The sequence below is a fragment of the Archocentrus centrarchus genome, chromosome 10 (assembly GCF_007364275.1).
Source record: "Archocentrus centrarchus isolate MPI-CPG fArcCen1 chromosome 10, fArcCen1, whole genome shotgun sequence".
Classification (NCBI taxonomy): domain Eukaryota; kingdom Metazoa; phylum Chordata; class Actinopteri; order Cichliformes; family Cichlidae; genus Archocentrus; species Archocentrus centrarchus.
This window is the reverse complement of record NC_044355.1, coordinates 13,768,773-13,790,500: the sequence shown is the minus strand read 5'-3', so window position 1 is coordinate 13,790,500 and position 21,728 is coordinate 13,768,773. Positions and strand designations below refer to the sequence as shown.

The window sequence follows — 21,728 nt, the reverse complement described above, 5'->3', positions numbered from 1 at the left end:
ACACATTGGATGATAATGTTGAGCTGAGTGTTGTTGGGATTTTCAGTTTGAGAATTAAAGAAAGTATTATACTAATGAAGTTTGATAACGTTGGTCTTGGAAACATTGCACTAAAATTTAGAGAATGAAAAATGTATTAGAAATGATGTGCCTAGACATTTAAAAACAGTCTGTTGAAAAGAGAGTCAAGGATTCTGATTTATTTATTTGTTCATTTATTTATTATGTATAACCTCTGAATGTGTTGACAAGAGACAAGTGTGTCTTTTTTTTAATTCAATCATTATGTGGGTTTCTTATTAGAGACAAAGCAGCAATATACGTAAATTAAGTAATTTAACTGTTAAATTACTTATTATTTAGTCAGAGGAAAGCTTCAATTCTACTGCATTTTTTGTGCACCAGCTACTGTGTATTGAAGCTGTTTTCATGGCAGAAAAAAATAATAGATTCTTCTAATCCAAGTCATCTGTAGGCAAATGATTGGTTGTGCATTACTAAGTTATCACATTTCTGTTTATAGTTGTTAATTCACAGCTCAGAACAGATCATTCTCAGCCACTGCTAAACAGCTGTAGCAGATGGTTACATTTTGCTCATATAGAGTTTAATCTTGCATTTGCATCTATTATATCTATCTCTTTATATATCTATATCTTAGGCACAAGCCAACATTGGCATATGAACACAGTGTGAAACTGAGTGCTAATTATTACAATTTAACAGAATAATTTTCATCTGAATTGTAGAACTAAAGAAAATACACAGAGAAAAAAAAAAACATGAAAAAAGTGTGTGCAGTCCAAATGTTTACAAAACAAATGTCGACCACCTTGTTTTTCATATTTGTGTAATAGTGTAGTATTTGTAAAGGATTTCTGTCAAGAACCAGCTGTGTAGCAGCACAGAATGAGGAACGCAGCCATGAGGGAGCACGCGACAAAGGACAAGGGGAGACTGAGACAATAGATACACACAGATAATGAGGGGAGACAAAACAGGTGGGAGGACAGCTGAAACTAATCACAGATAATGAGACAAAGGAAGCAGAACTCAGTACAGAGCACAAGTGATAAGAGACCATCAAAATAAAAACAGGAAATAACACCAAGACCAAGACTCAAACAAACGAACTTGAGACAGAGGACAAACGAACATGGAGACACAATTGGAGGGAATACAATAGGGGATTAACAAACCTGTTGTCAACTAAAGCATGCAAGGAACTAAAGGCATTGATAACAAGAAATTCATAAGCAAGAATAAAGCAAGAATAACACCATAAACAGAAGGCTGTGGAGTTTGAACATAAATCTCATCTCAAAACCAAAAGGAAGTCACAAAACACAGAATAAACCTTAAGATCTTTGGGAAAGGAGCCATTTCTATTTTTATTCATTTATGTAACTGATAGATAACTCATATGGGACTGAGAGAAGATGAAAGCTTGGAATATCACTTTCAAGGTAATTAGAAGACCTGTTCAGTCCTTACTGTCTCTTCTAAGGCAAACAATAAGGTAAATCACTGCAGATTGATGCACATGAAGAGGTAGTGATGGTAGGCAACGCTGGGAGGAGATAGTGTCACATTGTCCATAATTAATTGTAGTTTTGTTAGCACCTCCTGTTAATTTGTTATGCTCATTAATGAGCTGTATTGAAAACTAATGAATGCTTTCAGAGTGATTTATAACCATAGTTCATTATTCAGACTGCAGCACATAAATCTGACAAGTGGATACACATGTATTCACTTTTTTAATGACAGTTGTTACTCTGAATCTCTTTGTTCTTGTCATAGAGATCAGGACTGTGGTTTCATCAAGTATAAATTCATTTAAGCCACTGGGTTATCAGGCAAAAATAAATAAATAAAAATTAAGACCATTCCAATCAGGTCTTGTGATATACATGAGCATCAACATTACCGGGATCAGCAATATTTTTCTTATATGCATTTATAATCTATTAATTCTTAATTTTCTTATTACAAAAATCTTCAGAATCCATATATTTGAAATGGGCTTTTTTGGGGGGGGCTTTGAAATCCCTGAGATGTTTTCAATACAGCTGCTCAGCACAGTTCCTCCTGCCAAGTCCTTTTTTCTGTCACTCATGGATGACTCACTGGAATCCCTCCTGAACAATAGCTTATTAGGAACCAAATGATGGGCCATGTGTTCTGATTTTTCAGATTATATCTCCCTGACAAACAAAAATTAAAAAAAAGCAACAATGCACCTGGCTGGCCCTGAAGTAAACAATGTAATGCATCGATTGCCCATGGTGGGACTGTTGCCTTTTTTTTTTTTTTTTTCCCTCCCCCATTTTTCCCCCCCTGCTGCCTTCTGGTGTCAATATTTATCTAGCTTCTCTAAAGCCATATCTCACTAGAATTGTTATTTATTTGTATGAAATCTGAAATTATGAAGGGTGGTTTAGAAGCTTTGAGCAAATCCCTTCAGGGGTGTTGATAATTGCTAAATAAAAGAAAAGGATTGTTATTGGGGTTTTCAGCATGTGCTTGATGTGCATTCGTTTCTTTTATGAAATGCGAGGCCTTTTGAAAGACTTGTTGCACTTAAGATGAGTCTAATTTGTGAAGCACCTGGTGGCTCAATTATTTGTCAAGATCAAGTGCTAATTTCTTGTTTATTAGTTTCTTATCTGAAATCTAGAATACAGTTACATGTAATAATTTAAATGCATTGTATACTAATGAGAGAGAGTGGCAAGGGCTAATCAAAACAGACTTATCTCGACAAAAACTTAAATAAGATTTGGGGTTTAAAAAAAAAGAAAGAAAGAAAGAAAGAAAAAGATATGAACAATAGTATGTCTGAATGTTTGAAGGAATGTGAAGACTGAATCAACCAGCTGTGGAAATGATCACAAGCCCATTCATTTATCTTAAACTGAATAAGTGCAAAAACCAAAAAGTTGTAGGGCTACTTTATTTAGGAGTGACTGTTTCTTAGATAGTAGGCAACATGCCATGAAATAATGCATTGCCCCATAAGGCTGTATTGTCCCTATAAATGCATAGCTGTTGGATTATTTATGGAATCTCCAATTTGTGTTTGTGTGTTCAGTGTGTGCATCAGTTGCAGACTATTGGCAGTCATTGTTTCTATCTGCAGCCTACTGTGAAATTATTGTCCTTTTCTGGCTCAGACAAGGGGTTTCATGCTAATCTGACTTGTTTCATTACCTTCCTCAACCCCTCCACTCCTTTCCTCTTCCTGCTCATCGTCTGTTGCCTAATATTCGCCTCATTTTGCGCTTCTCCTTTCTTCTCGTTTGCCATTTCTCCCCATCTTTCACAACCTCTCTTCTTCTCCTCCTCTCCCTCCCCTCTCTTTGTCTCCTTCTCAAGCCCATCAAAGTCCACGGTGGTGCTGCACACTGCTAACTAGGCTGCCTCCAAGCCCACAGGTATGTCCCCCTCCCCCTCCGCTTCCTCTCCCTCCTCCACTTCATGCTCTATTTTTAACTCAACTATCCAAGATCTTTTCTCGCGATTCTCATCCTCCAACCCTAACTCACATCTCTGTCAGCACCTCTCTATCATTCTAGCCAAGTGGCAGAAACCTGTAGACAATTATCTGTTTATTTAAGCCCTTGCCTTTATTCTAAAGCGTTCCCTCAACTTCACTTTGACCTATAAGAACTGAGTGGTGTTTTAAGTTTTCATAACAGCATCAGATGTTTTCAGCTGCTGAGCGCCTGTTCTCTCCTTTCAGTGTTTTCAGATGGAGGATTTAAGAGAGAGGGAGGTTACATCAAGGTCATTATCAGGAATCAAACAATACAGAAGCCGTGCTGACTCAAAATACTGGCTAAAGCTCGTGTGTTTTTCAGAGGATGCATTCATTCATGTCTTAAATGGTTTGCTTTGTTAAGCTGCCACCTTGCCTGAGAGCCTGGCAGTCGTCTCAGCAGCCCCCTCCTACCACCACCACCACCACATGAAAACCCAGTGCACTTGTTGGACTGGGAGCTGAAGTCCGGGGCCTCGTTAGAGTCCTCCTCAGGGTCGAGTAATTTAAAACCAGTCAACTGGGTTTTCCTAGTGCATCTTCTCATGACAACATCAGCTAACAGCACACAACTTCCACCAGCGGATTAATACTGCATTTTTCAAATTCTCTGGTGTTTGGAAGGATGAAGCATGTTAATTTTATTATACACAGTTTGAGTGGGAATGCAATGCTCCCACACTGGTGTTAAAGAATAGCTTTAAATGGAGGGATATGAGCGTTTTTTTTTTCCACCAGTAGCAAGATTTGTCTTTAATGAATTTTTGAGTCTCATTTTATAGGCTTTTCTAAATAATTCATTGTAAGGAAAAGAGCCGCTTTGTGTAAAAATAGGTCAGATGATTGGTATTATAAAGGATCTCTGCATTTCCTCTGCAAACAAAAGCTTTACATTTCAAGGCGGCGCAGGTGTTTTGATTCACGTCTTTGTTCCAGCAGCTGGAAACTGTATTGAGCGTTGTTGGTAAGTAATTTAACAGTGATTTTTGCTTAAAGTATTTATTTATTGCTGCCCTTAGGCTTGTGAGGCTTAATGGAGTACTACAAACAAAAATATTCTGCTTTTGTTAAGATTTTTTATTTATTTTTTCTTATGAATTAGATTGGCTCCCATGGTTACACTGTCGTTTGATGTGAAGCATTTAATACGATCCTGGTCAAGGTTGTCTTTGATACAAAAGGGAGGAGGGGCAGAGAGATAAAAAGTATGGAAAGCTAGACTTTTTTCTATTGGCAAGCACAATTTGTTTAATGATGACCTCTCAAGAACAGATTACACTTTAAATACCTTCTGACTTAAAAGACAAATTTCCATTTTCTTTTCTTTGATACAGACAATTGAGAGGCCTGGCTATGTCTGAAGTAAACGACATTTTGTCAGCTTTAACTACACGGTCCGGCTCAATAATGATCCCCGTCTGTGTTCCCAGACATGGCATTTAGGACTAAGGACAGTGCTGCCTTGCAGCATTCTTGTCTGATTTCCCCATGCAGAACCAGGTAGACAGCTATAAGAGAATCCATTTGTCAAACTCACAGTCTTTCACGGCTATAGACAGCTGCTGTCAAAGGGAGGCTTTTGAGTTATTATGTGCCTTAGCAAAAGAAACATGCAGGCTGTTTTTTTAGAGGCAAGTTTCAAATGAATTTTACACACATAGCCACTCAAAAACACACACATGCATTAACTACACTTCTCCCCTCTTGCCTCCTGTCATGGCAACACTCTCTCTAAGCACTCAGTCTTTGCCCGTCAAGGAGACATACTCTGCTGCAGATGCAAGAGGCCAAGCAGTGGCAGGTTGAAATAAAGTAGACCATAACACTGCTAAATTTGCAATGGTCTGTGCAGCACATAGTCTAGGTTTTGAACGACCGGCAATCATTTCAGTGCACTCCCATACTCTAGCACAGTGTCTACACCTCTATCAACTTTCAACCTTTAACTTACTGTGACGGCCCTCTGCCTTGGATGAGTCTGCTCTCTGTTTCCCCCTGCTTGTCTCTCTGTGTTGGCTTGCAGGTTCCTGGTAGGTGGAGTTAATCAGTGCAACTGGGAGCACCTGGCTAGTCTCCCTGGAGCATTTAATAGCTGGCTGTCTCAGGCTTTCCTCTCTTTCATCCACCCAGCACCATGCTATTTGTTTGGCTGGCTTTGCCCTGGTTATTTTAGGTTTTACATTACATACATTAACGCACCGTATCAATCTTTTCATTTGGCATTCCTTTAATCAACAGGACATAAATTGAATAAAAATACTTTCAGTGATTTTGAGGTTTTTTTGGTCTTGGATAGCGATATTTCAGGTGAAAGAAAAACATTTGATAACTGCATTAACATGATGTTTGAGCCACAGCAGTCCAGTCTCATCATTCTGCTCTACTTTTGAGTTCCCCCTCTCTGCTCTCCCCACTTTTCCTCTGATGTCTGTTTCTCACTTGTGCTCATTTTCATTCTCATTTTTTGGGGCCCTGACAAAATCATAAATAGATTATTAAAACTACAGATTTTTTAAAATTATTTATTTTTTAACTTTACTTGCGTGTTACTCTTCCACTTCATTTACTTTCCCTCCATTTCCTCTTTTCTCATCTGTCCTCCCTCCTCTAGTGTATGCCTTCTGACATCCAAGGTATCCTGCAGCCTGCCTTGGCCAGGTATAGCACTAGATGAAAGGTCTGTAGCCAGAGCTCTCTTTCAAAGATGCCTTCTGCTGCATCCCTGCTCTCCATGGACACTAAGTTGATCCTGCCAGGCAGATGGATAGAAAGAGGGCAAGGGAAGGAGGGAAGGAAGGAAGGAAAGAAAGAAAGATAAACAGTGAAGAGATGGTTAATAGAGAGAAATGGCAGACAGTAGAGAGAGTAGAATCCTCAGACTTGCCTGTGTTCCAGATCTGGAAGCTCTACCTTGCTTCTTTATCAAAGAAGCTTGACATCCAGGTGAGTACAGCTAGAGGAAGTGCTGTGCCCCTTCTTTCACTCTGTCTCTAGTTTGAAGCTCCTGTTATATATCTTCACTCAGTCTGGACGCTGCCGCGGGACATGAAGTTTTCTTGTTGTTGTTTTGTTTGTTTGTTTTTTTTTTCCTAAAATATTTTTCATCATCTGATGTTTTTGGAGCCACACTAAAGTCTGAGTTCAGCTCAAGAAGTTACATCTTGTACCGTAAACAAAATTTAAGTGTCTTGGTCAAGTGGAGATTCGTGTCCTTATGATGAGTTTGGAGTTTGGTTCATGAGTTTGCTACAGTGTAAGCAAGCAGCTCTTACTCACATGGAAACCAAGGATGCAGTGGAGTCTAAATGCACATAGACATATAGAAATATCAGCTATTGTGGATTGCCTGAATCTATCACTTCCTGCTTCCTTAAGAACTCAAGTGGATAAATAATTAACTTTCAAAGTGAAATTAAAAGCCTGGGCTCACTGGAAAATTTTTTTGTTTGTTTTAAAGAAAGGCAGACTGCTTTGCCACACAGGGAATATGTCTTATCAGTGCTCTGTTGTGTCACCATTTCATTCTGCTCAAGACAGTCTGAAGGCTCAGCAGCATCCAAACACATTTGCAAGTCCAAACAGACATTTATTAGCTTCTGTCTCTAAATAATTGAAACTTTAAGTGTACTATATATTTGGTTTACTGACGGAATGCAAACCATTTATGTCACTGATATAACCGTCCTTAAAGACAATCTCCTGTGTGATCATAGGAAAGGGAGGCTGGTTCTATGGTTTACCTACATAAATCTTATCTGAAGACAAATAGATGATGCGCTGTGGGTCTGGGCTGAAAGATTTAGCCTCTGGAAGCTGCGGTGACAAGAGATACTAAAGCAAGGCAGTGCAGGCAGTAAAACAACTGACAGTTGGTCATTACGAAAGACACAGGTGGGCCAAAAATCAATCATGCCAGGACTGGCCTGAATGTTGACAGATGCCTGACATCTGTTTTAATGAAGAGCAGTGCTGGTCCACTGAGTGAAGAAGGGATGAGGGTAGGGGGTAAAATGGAAGAGAGAGGTGTGTGGGGGGGGTCTTGGCATGACTTGGATGATGAGGTGTGAAGACAAAAATGGATCAGAAAATCAGCAGGAAGGAAAATGGTTGAATAAGTGGAAAAGTTGAGGATGGTATCAGCATTTCAAAGAAAGGAGGGAGAAAAGGAGAGGAAAAGGAAAGGGAAGCTCTTTAAGGGCAGGCCAGATGAACAAAGAAATTTTTGCCCACACCTGAAATTAACTTGTCATTTGATGTGACTGGAATTACTGTAACAGCACTTTGCCGCGCTGCGCGCAGTTTAAGAGCAGGTCGGACTCTGTTTTGACAACACCTTTATTGGCTATTTCATGGTGTCTGCTCTAACAGAATGAGGAAGTATTTCAAGTGTGAAATGCCACTACGTTATTGGCCCACGTTCAATAACTCAGAGCACTTAATTATTTATTTATTTTTTAATCAATTTTCTACTCATTTATAAGTATATATATGCCAAGGTGAACTTTCTGTTCTGGGAGAGTGTCTGTGTTGTAAATGCAGTTTTAAAGGTCCAGTGAAATTAAATTTAAATGGGCTCTGTTCCTATAAAAGTTCCTAGTAATTTTACTGAAAAATAACAGTGTGTGGGATATAGCCCTAGTAACACATAATGCCCATTTAACTTTAATATTAATGCTGCCCTTTAAGTTCAACAAAAAAATAAGCAAAGAGTCTATCAGAGAGAGAAAGGCTTTTTTTTTTTTTTGGTTGCTACAGTAGATGCAAATAATAATTTTTCGTGTAACTAAACAAAGCACTACAATCAAACCACACATACACACATTACGGTTTATGATGTGTGGATCAGTTAAAAAAAAAGCTTCACACACAGTTAGCTGGTATTTCTTTAGAAAGTAATGAGGTAATTTGTTGCTGAACTAAGAAATATGCAATATAGAAAGTGAGTACAACATGTGATAAGTGTGGAATATGAATAAGTAATCTACTACTGCACTACTGCAACTGCATTTTACAGTTTTTACTGTTTAATGCCACTTGTTGTTGTTGTTTTTATCATCATTATTATTATTTTATTTACCCATAGAGTTCACTTCACATGCTGAGGGGGCATCAATTTTGTTCTAGGTGGGGATCATAGTTTGTTGCAGGCACAGGTAAAGACAGCAGGAGACACTATGGGCAAGTAGTCGTTCTTGTATTCCTGCATGTGTAGTTGGTGCACTGTAGTGTAGTGTCATGTCTCAACAGGTATGAGGATGCCCACACCAAGTCTCGCAATCACCATCTGATGAAAAAAATTTACGTCAATCGGAACTCAGAGCCACACGGATCCTAGCAGACTCCCAAATATGGAAACTATAACAGGCCTTAAGACATTATCCACCATATAGTCAGTAATTGTAAGAAGAAGATAGGCAGCGGTGAGATGAAAAACATGACATTTAGGATCAGTTATGAATTGGATGTAAGCATTATCTCTGGCATATCTTCTGTAGCAAATCAGACGCTAGCAATACATTTCAGTATGGTTTGCTTATGCAGATGTCTTTTTTTTTTTTTTGACAGTTTTAAGATGTTTTGTCTGTTTCTTACATTAAATGCCATCATCTTGCATGTCATGCTGAGAATCATTCTTGGACACAAACGTTTTATCTACATGTACGTAATTTTCAATAGAATGAAAGCGTATTTCTGATATATTACCCACACATGCCATATAATGCAACATGAGCTCATCATGTGCTTTAATATACTGCTAAAATGCCTCGCTTTATGTTCATGAGTGGTACACTCATAGTAGCATACAATACGCTACAATCTTTACATTTGCTTTATGCTACTGTAACTCAAAAATGCAATTTATTTCTTCTCCAAAGGATACTCTATCTGTTTTAGGCATCCAGTGTTTCCCTTCCTTCCCACCCAGCGCCATCTCTGTCCTCTACCTCTATTCTTTCATCTCCTGCTTTAATCAAGCATCTGATCACAGGCCCAGGAGGATAAGGGATAATGAGATTAGGCCTGTACATGTTTACACATTCTGATTTACATTGAGCCTTCCCTGTCTTTCTCTGTCTGACCCATATTTCTCCATATCCCTCCTCCGTGTTTTTGCTTTTTATGTCTCCAGTCTTCCTCTTGGGCTCTCTATCCTTCCCTCTTCATACGCCTTCCTTTTGCTGCAGTAGTGATGTGGATATACATTGTTAACTAATCATCAGTGATGTTATTAACTCTGTACCAGCAAGGTTTAAATCCCTGCACAGCCGTATCTGATTTTTGTTCAAAGACTGATCTAATGTTGGGTCTGTCAGTCATCTGTCATATAATAGTGTATTCAGTGCAGCTTCACATCACTTTCTAGTTTGAGAACCAGTGAAAAGCTTGATTTTTTTTTTGTACAACAGAGACAACTAATCTGGGGGGAAAATTGCTATTGTGGCGATAACTTAAATAATATATGGAAGGATTTATCAATCAACCGTCTACAGGAAGCATAAGGTCTTTGTTACTGAATCCAGAATCCTCCATAAAGAGGATCTGGATCACCCGGAAGATGTGACATACTTTAACATGCAGTGAGAATGCCACACATTAAAAAAACAAACCAAAAAAAAAAAAATGAAACCCAGTCTTTATCTTAAATTGACTGGACCTTTGGACATTTAAATACCTAAATGTATAATATTTCTAAAAACAGAAGCTTAACTAATAGATGATCAAAATCATAAATTAGAGTTGCCAAACTAGAAATAATTTTTGTACCTTTGCATCCGTGTTGCACTCTCAATTAATGACAACAAACACAAACAAATCATTTTCTGGGGGGGGGGGCAATTTGGCTAACTGTGATACAGTTAGCTAATAACACATCACTAGTATTATGTTAAACCAAAACACAACTTGTTGCATCATCAGATTAAAATACAGCAGCTCCCTTGATCCTACAGATTGTGACAGCTGCCAACAAGGTGCACATTCCCAAGCCAGGCAGCTGCTCAAGCAGAGAACAGCAATGTGACATTAGGGAAACATATTTTTAAAGCCGGACTTGACTCCATATTCTTTTTAAAGGTTTCAGGCAGCCATATTAATATGAAACCCCGTCAGATGAAATTAGCTAAGTGTTAACAGTGCTGTCATGAAACACTGGTATGGCTTACAAAAAGGATAGTTGTTGGGTACTGTGCTCCTGTGATTAGTTTTACAAATTAGATTTTTTTTATTTATTTATTTTTTTAGATGTTTATGGAAAGAGGGCTGTCCAGTTAGCTCCTCCTACAATGTACAGATTGACTTGTGGTTTCCATCAGTGTCTGTGTCTGTTTTTGCTCAAATGAATATATCTGTTGATCCTACAGTGGAGTTCCAAAGCTCCCACATGCATCTGAATTCTGCACTATATACATTATTATCTACGCTAAATTAAAGTGAAGATACATTACTGGATTAATGAGCACTGTAATTACCACAAATAGTTTTAAGGGGGTGTAATAACCTATTTATAACTGTTTATAAATGTCAAATGATGTTCAAATTATAAGGCTTATTTAGTGTCACTGCAAAAGTAATACAGTTCTCTCTCTGTCCAGCAACAGCCTGTATTCAGCTCCAGAATCTCTTGGCGTGGAGCCAGAGGGTGAAAACACACATGTACACACAGCTGCTGCAATTCAAGCGACACAGCAGTATAGTGTTATTTTAGAGAGTTGTCACTATGCCTTCAGTTTGGTTTATGCAGCCAGCTCGCATCTAGTCTGCTTATACCAGCTGTTTAAATCTGCAATATCTACATGAAATGAAGTCCAGGAGGAAGCACTCCTGAAACAGCTAAGTTACCGTAATCTACTTTCATTAGTTATGGTTTGGCAGCACTTGTAGGGACAGTAAACAATATACATTAACATTTTAGCTAAATCACCAGAAGAATTATATACAGCATTTAACTGAGAGGTACACAAACATAAAGTGCTGACATTCAAAACCCGAAACAACTCCAGTTCTCTAATTGAAGTCTTTTAACAACTCTTAGTGTGTGTGTGTGTGTGTGTGTGTGTGTGTGTGTGTGTGTGTGTGTGTGCGCGTGTGTGTGTGTGTGTGTGTGTGTGTGTGTGTGTGTGTGTGTGTGTGTGTGTGTGTGTGTGTGTGTGTGTGTTTTAATGGAAAAAAAAACAGCATCCTTGTTGACTGTGTGTTTGTTGTTGTTGTTGTTGGGTTTTTGTGTTTTTTCTGTGAGAAGGTGAAAACAGAATATTTTCAGCCTGACTCTATTAGTGAAATATATCAGATATGAGATGGCGTGACTAATGGAAAGCTGATGGTGCAATTCTACACCCAGAAACTGATTTGTTTACACCCTCTGAGTGTTTATTGATCTGTTTATGCTGACCTGATTGTTAAGTTGGCAATAGGGTGGCCATCTTTAACTTGAGTTATAAGGTTATTGTTGCTATAGTATTGCAAGAGGACTGATGCATTCATTACCAAGTGAAGGAGAAATTCCTGAAAATATTCACAGTATTGTACTACATCTCACTAGGTTAACAGTGGGGAATTGTAATCAACCACATAATGATTTCACTTCGGTAACTGCTATGGCTACTGAGCAGTGTGTATATATTTATACACCCCAACATAACGAAATGCATGCAAGCACAGAATGCTAATAACACTGCATCACTCTCTACATTGGGACAAAGATTCCCATATTCTGAGGGGAACAAAGGTTTTTATGTCTCTGTGAGTGAGTGTTTCTCCTGATCACTTCATGTTGCTGCAGTACACAGACAGGCTGGTGCTGTACAATAAGTCCCTGATGAGCTGTGGTGCTGGGAGTGGAAAAAGGAAGAGAAGAGCTGATGCATTTCCTCTGGACACACTCTGTTTTCGGGGTGTTGGTGATTTGTCATGCAAGTGTGCACTTGGAGTGTGTGAATGTAACTGATTTTTGCACACACACACACGCACCCATACCCACACACAGACACACACAACCCAAGCATTGTTAAATTCTATTGCTGATGGTAACTTGATATGTTATAAGTCTTATGCATAGGCCAGACCAGCACAATAGTGAGGCCAAGTCTCCGGTGGCTGGTGTGTTTACTGTCCAAGGAAGCCTCAGTCATCCAGCCTGCCCTTATTCTGTCACTGGCATTTTGCTTTTCACATGAATCTTTGTTTTCTGAGAAAACCACCTTTGTTCAAATTAAATGCTGCTTCATTTAAGTTTTTCCACCATATGACTATGCAGCAGGCTGATATTATCATGATCCTGGATCTTTGACCCAGTGTTTTGACTTTGTTGTGCTTAGTCCCTAGTTTCTATGTTCTTGTAACTATGTTTTCAAGTTTCCAGACTCTTTGTAGGTTACATTTTAGTCCAAGTATTTCCAGCTTTTCCTGCCTTCCCTGTGTTTCCCGTGTCTTAAGTCTCCGTCTGTGTAAGGTGTTCTCATGTTATATTTTGTTAGCCTCTCGTCTCGTGTTCTTTCTGTTTGCTTTTGCTTCCCTTGTCTTGTCTACTGTGATTAGTTTCAGCCGTATGTGTTTTCCCATCTGTTTCCCTTTCCCTCATTATCTCTGCAAATTCAGAGCCTCGGTTTTCCTTAGTTCGTGGTCGCATTATACTGTTCTGGTCATACTGTTCTGATTCTGTTTGTTTTGCCATCAGTCGCCCGCTCTTATTAACGGGCTTTGTTTTCGCCAGCCAATTGGATTATCCGCTTCTACAATAAAGGGTCAGTTTTTGTTCAATCAACTCTGCCTCCAAGTCTGCACTTTGGTTCCACACGCTCCACATCCACACCAACACAAGAGAGATATAAAATATTCTCTGTTCACTTCTTGAAAAAAAAATTTATATATATATATATATATATATATATATATATATATATATATATATATATATATATAGGCCTTTATTAGATAGTACAGTGTAGAAAAAAAATGGAGGGAGGCAGTAGTTGGTAGGGGCTCCCAGGCCACTGCAATGAGAACCATAGCCTTTGGGTCATCTGCTCAACCAGGTGAGCTGTAGAGGCTCCCCACATCACCATTCACATATATGTTATATGAAAAGCAGCCTGTGGCATCCAGTGACTTTTACTTAAAGGCGAGCAGACACCACACAACAATGAGATAAACTGGACCCGATTAAAAGAATTGTTTCATGATTTTGTGTTGCCTGTCTTCTGTTCTTATATGCTTGTCTAGTATGCTGGTCTCCTGTCAGTCTACTGCCACAGATTATCCACAATTCGTGTGCAAAAAGCTTGACAAGTTCCAGCCTTTGTTAACAGGATACAGGCACTATAAATTCCAAAGACTCAGAGTCAGTCTAGCTTCTAGAGACAATAATGGCCATAAGATGGAAGTAATTTAAAGGATGGATGTGAACAGACAACATGAGATGCTTTAGGGGAGCGAATGCTATTTGAAATGTAAAGCAAGAGATCACTTTCACTTCGGTAGGTTTTAAATGATGTCAATTTATATTTCACTGGGCAAGCACTGATGCCTTACTTGCCCTGACGAAACACCACTGACAGCAGTTATAGCAAGAGCTGCAGCACATGGCAGAAGAAATGTGTGCACACTAAAGACTTACAGTTATAAAGGTGCAGCAATAAGTATTAAGGATAGTGTGTTGACTGCAATGGCAGGCTCAAGTTATGTACTGTATATTTGGTTAAGGACTAGCAGTTGTACATTTGCTGATACAGTTTCCATCACATGGGAATGTCGTATAATAGCAAATGAGTCTCAGTGGTTCAGGGAGAAACAAAAAAATGGCTGGTAACAAAATATCAATAGCAAGCCCTTGACCACTCACTGCACATGAGAAAAGAGCTGCTTTGCACACACTCTAAGTAGCTGTACATTAGTGCTTTCCAACCCACAAATTGCTGAGTTCATTTAGAGCACTCAGTGCTAAAACTGCCTTCAGTGCAGATGACTGCCACTCACACAAAATTCAAATGTCTACGTGGTCAGTGAGCAAAGACAGCGCTGACGGGTGCCTGGGGCTGGATCCAGGCTTAGTCTGTGCAGTCAATCAGCCAACCATTCTGTCAGGCTCAAAGGGTAAAAGACCTATTAAAATCCAAAATACCTCTGCTGGGAATTAAACTAATATTCACTTGTAGTTTGCTCTAACCACGTGCTCAAGAAAGAGTTCTTTTTTTTTCTTTTATAGAAATTCACATATACCGATTCAGAGGATTTAGATAACGGGGGAAAAAAGAATTATGCAATAATCACATTTATAAAAGTAAAACGAATCTTTTACTCATGACTGTACGTGTCTGTTGAAGTAGGAGGGAGGGGATGGGTGGGAGGTTCAGGTTGGCGTGTGTGTGCATCAGTGACCTTATATCAGCCTTATAGTCCTTATAGCAAGAGCAGGCTTATGACTGATATCATCTGACAGACTGTACATAAACTATAACAAGATTTGATTTGTGGTGACTCTGAATATGGCAATGTGCAGAAAAAGCTTTCTTTAAGTGCACTCGCTTGTGTTTCATGGTCAAGTTCTGTATAAGAATGGTGGTGTTAAACTCCACTGAAGCAGGTGGTATTATGGATATGAGTAATTCTTATGCATTAATTTTTCCTTTTTAATAATTTAATTAAAAGGGAATTCATTTACATTTTAAAAGAGTAAAATACATGCTCTGATGATGTTATCAGAAGGTATGAGAATATCAAACTAGCTTCTATAGTCTAGCCATGGTTTAATTTGTGTTGCTCTGATACTCTGCTCAAACTAAGCTAGTTCAACAGCCTAAGTTGAACATGAGCTTTCCAGCTAGTTTACCTTTAGTAGGCCCAATCAATTTACGTTCAGTCATGAAACAATATAAAGTCTCTGCATCAGTTCTTGACTTGTTTCTCTCCACACTTTGCCATCTATCAACACCATCTGTGCCGCACTAACTGACATACAGTAAGAGGAGAAAAGTCATTAGCACTATCAATAGAAACCCCATGAAATGTTGAAAGTGGGCTCTTGCTTTACATCCCACATGTTATATATTATAGAGCTGATATTAGTCTAGAGTTATTAGACCTAATGGTGCAAGTGCAAACATATTTTACTCACTGTCTGCGTTATTAAGGCAGAGAATTATAAAGCCACATATACATTACTGAAGATGAACACAGTGAGGTGGAGCGTCCTCAGATGACACCGAAGACTTACTGCTTTGCCAGACTGCCAAACTCCTGCTTTTACACTGATTCTCAATGAGAGAAAAATATTGTGAATTTGTATTTGATTCATCTTTGTCCACCAAATCAAATCATATTCATTTACTGATTTTCTTTTAAATTAAGATACTTAATATTTTAAATGTCACAATTTAAATCCAACTGTTTTGGCTTATTAAAAAAAAGAAAAGAAAATCTGTGTATGTTATTGCTATTATCAAACTAAATACCATCTGACTTGTTTGTCCAGTAACACCACCTTGACACCACGGTGACACTCCAGTATCTCGTTGAAAATCAAGCCAAGATAGACCGATAGACTCTGCATTATAGTGTAGAGCACATGAGCTGCATGACACACACTGACCAGCGCTGCCGCAGACACAAGGACACTTTGAACAGGTTATTATTAAGACAAGAAAAGGCCAGACATCTGTGTTTGTAGATACAGCTAATAGACATACAGGTAACAAACCAGCTCTCAGACGCTTTGTGGTATCACTTGTTTACAGTCAGAGAACACACCTGCTTGTCAGGCCACACCTCGTCTGACACTGTTTACCGAAAGCGGCCTCCCTGCTGTGTTAAGCCAGTTTTTCTCTATACTATAGCTTTGGAAGACAGCAGCTACATGTTTTTTGTTTTGTTTTGTTTTGTTTTCATATTTCAGAAGTCTGATTGGAAGTCCAGAGTCTTAATCAACCAACAGTTTTGCCTAATCTTTAAAATCTTGTTAGTGATGTTAACATACCTCATTTAGGTATGAAGTATTTCCTGTGACAACAGTTGAAAAAACTAACATGTTGGTATTTGTGTTAATCATCAATCACATGTGAAACAGTTGAGGTGGCAGAAGTAACTTTTCAAAGCATGGCATCCTTTGTGTGTGGTGTTTCTATCTTTCACTCTTTTGTAAAGCGCTGAATAACATTTACATCAGTATTACATTATTCTGTTTCTGCCTGTGCCTGCCATTATAGGGCAACCTCGGTGTGTGTGGACACAATGCAGAGAGCAGCACGCAGGAAAGAAATGGTATTACAGGCAGTGTTAGTTCAGACAGGCACGGGGCATAGTTGGCAGAGGGAAGCAACCACATGTGAAAGAGTAGTCTGCTGGAAAGGTCTGCAGAACCTCTTAACCTCTGCATTGTTTCCAAGCACACAGACACACACATCAAAGCAGCAGAACACACACCTGCAGGCACAGACAGCACACCCGCCTCTTTAGAACAAAGTTAGAGCAATTGTCTGGTATATTTTTGGCATGCACTTCTCCAGTCTGTATGGGGTAGAAATATGAAAGCAATACTGCAATAATAATATGGGATATATACACTAAGTGACAGCCACACTGCATGACGCAGGAGTATTGCACACATATTATAACTGACTTTTCTTGGCGTGTCTGCACACACTGAATCTTGTAATTAATCCAGGAAATTAATGTGTGGTGCATCAATTTTCACAAACCACTTTTTCTCATCTTGAAATCTATGAATATTCTAATTGCTGCCTTTGGGCCTTTTTGCATTTGAACGTGGCGCTACCTATTGATAACAATGAAGGATGCGCGATATTTAATATCTGGGGTCTGCTTTTATTACTCAGCGTTGCATCATTTTCAAGAATTAAAAAAAAAAAAAAAAGAGTGATTGTGGGCATTATTTCAGTCGTCATGCAGGCTTATAAAATGCCATCAGTTGTAACTGTCTTAACCGTGTCTGACCCACTGTTACTGGGCAAGTAACTTCCCTTCTTGAATCTGTAGTTGTCACCGTGCCTACCCGGGCTTTGATTTGATCATCCAATAAAATATATAAAACCATGACGCGTGGTCTGTCGCTGAAGTGCACATTCAGTTAGTAGACGTGTTCCAACTGGTGCCCAGAGCGGTTCAGTTCAACGCACTGACGCTTCTATCTGCTTTTGCTTTTTGTATTGTACAAGTAGGAGGAGCCGCTTTCCTCTGATTGTCTGCCTCCCTCCCATCTCTTTCTCCCCCCCTCTCTCTCTCTCCCTCGTTCTCTCTCCCTCTCTCATTTTTCCAAAGTTGAATATTCCTATTGCCTGGGAGCTGTCGCCAGCGGAGCGGTGCAGCCCACTGACTGAAAGGCACCAGACTGGTGTTTCGCTTTGCGCCGCGCTCTGCGCTTTGTGGAACAGCCGTGAGGAGGAGTACTCTAGAATATCCCGGCTCGGTTCATCCCGTCCCTGGTCACCCTTCTGTGTTTATTCCGAATTTATTTCGGGGCTTCTCTCAAGATGACAGAAGAAAAAAGAAGTGGGCATGTAAAGCTGGTAGGTGTCTGAAACCCCTCCCCTCCGCGCTCAGAGGTGTCCGACTTGGTCTAGCGGTAAGGGGGTTCAGGTTTGTGGCAACGCTCAGACACGCCGGGGGAGAAAGAAGCGCCCGGAAATAGAAACGGGAACCGGTGGTTCTTTTCCCACCATCTATGGGATTTTCTTTTGCGTGAGATTTCTCTTGAATGGAACCGAGTCATACGCGCATGAACATGTCTGAGGTAGGCTGCTGGTATAATGCTCAAACTTAGAATTAGTGTTGGGACAGGTTTTCTTCCATGTCCGCATCTGATCATTTAATACCGTGTATGTAGAGATTTGTTGATGTAGCAGATTAAGGCAATAGTCGTGCAGGCACTGGTTGGTGGTGTAACGTTACACGAAAACGGCATTTTTGCTTCCCGGGGTCATTTACAGTGAAAGACAGGAAAATTAAACATTTCTGTAGTTTGCTTCAAAGTGCCTCTAACTCCCATCAGAGCTTAAGAAAACCGTGCTTTAGTTTGAATACCCCTGCTGCGCATATGGTGGCATACTGTGTTTATTAGAGTGATTCAGCTTCAGAGATTTTTATGTTGTGCTTGATGGTTATTTCAGGGTTTTGGTTTTTTTTTGTTTTGTTTTTTTTTTTAGGCTCAATCCGGGAGTAGAAGTGTATCCATGAAATACAGGCACTTGGGATGTTTGCATCTATAAACAAGGGGTCCTTATTGCATCCTCATGCTTCTCAGTGCCATAGGAATCCATCCAACAGAAAAATCTGATTTGCTCTGCAAATTTTGGAGAACTTGGGCTGCGGTTTCTGATCAACAATGAACCTGATGCCCCCCCCCCCATATATATACTGTAATTTATGTACCACACGTGCTAAAAGAACATTTTTAACATTAATTTAATTTCGATATTTTTATCTCTTTGCACATTTTTGACCTGACGCTACAACAGTATCATTGATTAATTATACTTTGATAGAAATGCGTGTGCCATTCTTATATGAATGAAGCCTTTACTTTTTGATTTGATTTAAATCCAAACACTGAATTTAAAATCAAACCCAGATTTGCCATGGGGTAGCACTGAAGTGAGTTTGCACAAAGTTAATGCAACTGGGGAGAAATACACACTCATCAGTAGTGTTTAAGTGTCACGACATATAATTCATCTCATGCAATGCTGGAGGCCAGATATGATCCTGGACTTCTGATAATCCTGATGTGCTCAGCTGGCAGCGTGAGGAAATGTGCTTCTTGTTAGGTTGCTGAATTGCTGGGTACTACTAACACGTAACTGCTGTTATGTGATATGTGTCTGCCAGGTTGCACGTCGGTAGTACTTTGCATCTTTTTTTCTGCAACCTTTACTCGAATCAGTCCCTCCATGCTGAATCTCAAATCCTGCTTTTCAGATTGCTACTCTCTGCCTCTCCACTCACCCTCTTTGTGACTGTGCCAGCAGTTTGAGCAAAGCAAAACCACAACAGGGTGGACTAAAGGCTGAAACCCAATCAGGCTTTTGCATGTCCTAGAAGTCCTGTAATAGAAGTTTACCCAGTTCTGGGTTTTTTCCCCTTAAAGCTTTGCTGCTGTCTCATACCATTAGACAACATGGCTCATCAGACTGATTACACATCAGCATACTCAAATACGCGTCCATCTCAAATAGACAAGAATGGAGTTAATGCTCCTGGCTGCCACTTACACCCTCAAATGCCATATGTTCACTTTCCTGACTGGCTTTCTCTCTTTAGGATTGTTTTCCTGCTTCTTGCTTTATCACCCTCTTCCTTCCTTCCTTCCTTCTTATTTTCTCCCCTCCCCTTCCATCCAGCTCTTTCTACCTCTGAGAAAAAGTGGGTGTTGTTGCCTGTCAATACTTGAACCCACATCACAAAGCTCACTGTTGTGCCTGCTTTACCTTCCATTGGCCTGTTGTGCATACATTTCTGTCTAGTCACTGTGGACAGCAAAAGAATTAAAGGAAAAGTGGTAGATTAAAAGAAACATTGTTATCCAGTGATGTATCCGTGTGGTAAGATTGGATTTAATGGATCAAGAGAGATACATTTAGCATTATCCATTCAACAGGGTTTAATGGATTAGGTCATGTAACTGTCACTCCTTGCATTTGAAAAAAGCTTCACATTGCTGCTGTCCCAGAATGGGGAAAATATTCGTACCAGAACCACCCCTGCAGTGGTGAGGGGTGGTTCTGGTGCTGAAATGTATCACTGGTAACATGCATTACCCCAAGTATTTTCACTTTTTTGTACAGTGAGTGCAACAATTTGAGCATAACAGGGTGTTACTAACACAGCACAGCAGTTCAGTTAGTGGAAGGATAAAGCAGTAGACGTGGTTCTCTTTGTTCTTACTTCCTAATGTGCTGAATTTCTAAAATACTTCTGATTGTCCTCTGGGCATTTTTTTCCATTTCATTTCAAGTGATTTGTAAGTTATATGTTATATCTTTTAATATACTGAAGTCACTGAAGCCTTAAAAATCATTGAACACTAGATTTGTGTTCATCAGTTTAAAAAAATGAGCCCAGCGAGAGCTCCTGTGCTCAGAGAGGACTTTTTTTTTTTTTACCTTGATTTCAGAGGTGACAGGAGTCGTAAATCCAAGTCCAGTGCACATTAAAATGTCTTGAAAGCTTTCCATTTACCTTGATCAGATTTTGAAGTAGACCACCTGTTAATCTGAAGTTGGTATAGCTGCCAGTAATATACTTAAAAGCACATAACTTCATCTGAGCTTCATGACAGGCAGCAACTGGCAGCATACCATTATGTGTGTCTGCATGCAGGTGGCCAGCTTTACGCAGCTGAGGCATATATGGAGAGAAGCCGTGCATCTGAACTTGGGATGTTTCAAAATCCCCTCTGCTCCTTTGTTCCCTTCAGTGTTCCAGCTTTCTGCAACAAATCTGGAACACAGCAATTCCACTAATTCTCTGAAACAGTTCAAATAAATCATCTTAGCGAGCAGACATGGCTCGTTTAATAAACTCTGTTGCTCCTGAGTTGCTACCTTCAGCTGTGTTGTTGTGTTTGCACATATGCACGGCAAATGAGCTGAGAAAACAGTTCTGTATTGGCAAATGTAGGGCCTAATGTAAAGGTAGAAGAAATTTTAGGTTTGAATGTACTGTTGTGTGTTTTATTTATTGCTTTTGGATTTAAAAATAAATAAAACTCCACTCTTTTCGCATGCCTGTTCTGCACTAGTAATAACACTCTAGAGGACATGCTTTTGTGATGGGTGCAAAAGTGATGGGTTGGTAGCATTGAAGTAAGCATAATAACAGCATCAAATGCTCTTCAGGGTGCCATTAGCAAAACCACAGGAATCTGCAACAAGCACCTATGTTAAATGGAAAAGTGTCAAACAGGTGAAATAGCGGGGCCTACTACCCACTGTTTTAGGAGAGAAGCATGCTGTTGATAGTTGCATATCAGTTGAGAACAAAAAAACTCCCATAATCTTGCAACAACAACAACAACAACAAAAAATGGACATGTTACAAAGAATTTATAGTTCTTTTCCACTCTCTCCCACTTTACAGCTGCTGAATTCTTCACATTATTCATACTGGTCAAAGGCCAGATAAATCTTGTGAAAAATTACTCACTTGTATAGTTGTAGTTACATTGAGTATGATGGAGGTG

General features: G+C 39.4%; 1 protein-coding gene across 5 annotated transcripts in view; it reads left to right on the top strand.

The window, feature by feature from the left end:
- Positions 1–21,728, top strand: part of mid2 (midline 2) — a 171,840-nt gene that overhangs the window by 58,688 nt on the left and 91,424 nt on the right. For 3 of the 5 annotated variants that reach the window (XM_030739153.1, XM_030739158.1, XM_030739156.1), the window contains exon 1: positions 17,828–18,057. The exons of 1 other annotated variant lie outside the window; for it this stretch is intronic. The gene's annotated coding sequence lies outside the window, so the exon portion shown is untranslated. Of the gene's footprint in view, positions 1–17,827; positions 18,058–18,176; positions 18,282–21,728 lie in introns of those variants that run through there. One more of the 5 variants, XM_030739154.1, reaches the window with a different exon arrangement.